Here is a 2,500-nt window from a genome sequence, read left to right as displayed (position 1 = left end):
GTACTCACATAATATGATATAATGTAATGTAATGTGATGTAATATAATCTTTATATATAAAGCTAAAGTTGTCTGTGTGTGGCAGGTTTGGTAGCCTTCAACTAACACTATCTCCTCCGAGACCCTGCGGCGCAAGTTGACCAAAATTGACAGTATAGTAGAAGAAGGCTTGCTCTTCATTCCGTGGAAGAAAAAAATCAAATCGGACCATGTTAACACCAAAAATTATTTACATCAAAAAGGTGCTTTTTTTCTATGAAAATCCCTATTTTTTACGATGTTTTTGACTGCTGTGTCGCCATTTTTCGGTGTATTTCAACCAGAAAAATGTTCACTTAAAGAGTATAACAAGCTAAATAATGCAAAATTTTTACTTTTCAAAAATTCCAATTCTAAAGGGTCGAAAAGAAAACAAACCAGAACAACGCCGGGCTATACTACTAGTATAATATAATATGATGGCTGTAATTTGATTTCGAGCTATGCTATCACTTGATTGTTCTCTTAAAGCAGCAAAGATGTGGCATTTTCAGTTCTACTAAGGACCTGTATTCTTTTGCACAGATGTGGCAACAATGGGCGTTTCTTGCAGTAGATGTTTCGAGAGTTACCACCCACGCTGACATTTGCCTTCATTTCATCAGTGAATTTTTTCATGGAGTGTTTCCCCTATTTTGTTTTCGGCTATGATCGGTCATACTATGAAACGCATTGTAGAGATGTTAAGCAAGAAGCTACACCAGTCCTGGAAGTTTTTTTAAAGTGAATAAAAGCTTTGTACAGGTCCAGTTCCACCCTCTAAACAACGTATACATTTTCCCTGCCCCCAAAAGAAAAAAACAAAAACTAGTTTACATCATTGGGTACAGAGATGGCTAAATATATATATTAGAGATCTCTCACCTCCAGTGGTGGGGAGCCCGTTGACTCTACTGAGCTCATCCAAGCTTTTGTTTTCTGTCCTGCAGGGCGTCCAAGGAAAAACCACCTTCTTAACCTTGCAGGCTTGGTAGAGTTGCCGGTTAAGTTGCCGACGGCGCGACCAAGCGACATGTTGTACGAGGTTACATGTTAGCAGTATGTATGTATGTATGTATGTATGTATGTATGTATGTATGTATGTATGCATGTATGTATGTGTGTGTATGTATGTATGTGTGTGTGTATGTATGTATGTGTGTGTGTATGTATGTGTGTATGTATGTATGTATGTATGTATGTGTATGTATGTATGTATGTATGTATGTATGTGTGTGTGTGTGTATGTATGTAGTATGTATGTATATATGTGTGTATGTGTATGTATGTATTATGTGTATGTATGTATGTATGTATGTATATGTATGTATGTGTATAATATATATCATATTATATATATATATACATCATATATTTGTATGTTATATACATACATCATATATATAACACGCACGCACACACACATACATACACATAATATATATAACATGATATACGTTATATAACATGCATAAACATATATACACGTATGCTATGTTGTGTAATGTTATGTATGTATATGTGTGTGTATGTATGTCTGTGTGACTCTGTGTGTGTGTGTGTGTGTGTGTGTGTCTGTATGACTCTGTGTAAGTGTGTGTGTGTGTAGACATACATATACATACATTATAACAGTTGTTTTGCACCGGTTTAGCCCCACTCGATCGGATCTAAGGCCTATGATTATGATCAAAGCTGTTCTTGTGTTCTTGTCGTCACCATCTTGTCTTTTATACAGACAAACTGTATGAAATGTGTTCCTTAGAAAAAAGAAAAAAAACCCAAAAGATGGGGGTGTGATTTGAGAGGAGATTTGGCTGTTATTTCTAGCAGGGCCGGCAATTGTCCTGAAGCATCAACCGCTGGTTCTTGCACCCTCTTTATGTCCAATTCGAGTTTCCGTCAGCTCAAAATGTTTTACCCAACAATTCTAACTATTCGATATCTATATAAGATTTATCATATTAATGTATGTTGTATATGTAATGGAATCATCGTACATATATATATATATATATATATATATATATATATAATATATATATATATATTTCATCTTTTGCATGCTTCAGTCATTAGATTGCGACCATGCTGGGACATCACCTTACAAGGTTTAGTTGACTCCAGTGCATATTTTTGAAACGTCGCACTTATTTTATTGGCTTTAATTTGCCCAACCTCTAAGTTACGTGGGAGGATTAGCAAACCGGCTGTCAAGCGGCGTGGTGTGATAGACACAAACGCATTTTCAAATCCTCTGTAAGTGTATATATATAGGCGTAGGAGTGTCTGTGGTAAGTAGCTTGATTACGAGCCACATGGTTCCGGGTTCAGTTCCACTGCGTGGCACCTTGGGCAAGTGTCTTCTACTATAGCCTCGGGCCGACCAAAGTCTTGTGAGTGGATTTGGTAGACGGAAACTGAAAGAAGCCCGTCGTATATATGTATGTATATATATATATATATGTGTGTGTGTGTGTGT

Source organism: Octopus sinensis, linkage group LG19 (genome assembly GCF_006345805.1).
Source record: "Octopus sinensis linkage group LG19, ASM634580v1, whole genome shotgun sequence".
Taxonomy (NCBI): domain Eukaryota; kingdom Metazoa; phylum Mollusca; class Cephalopoda; order Octopoda; family Octopodidae; genus Octopus; species Octopus sinensis.
This window is presented reverse-complemented; position numbering follows the sequence as displayed.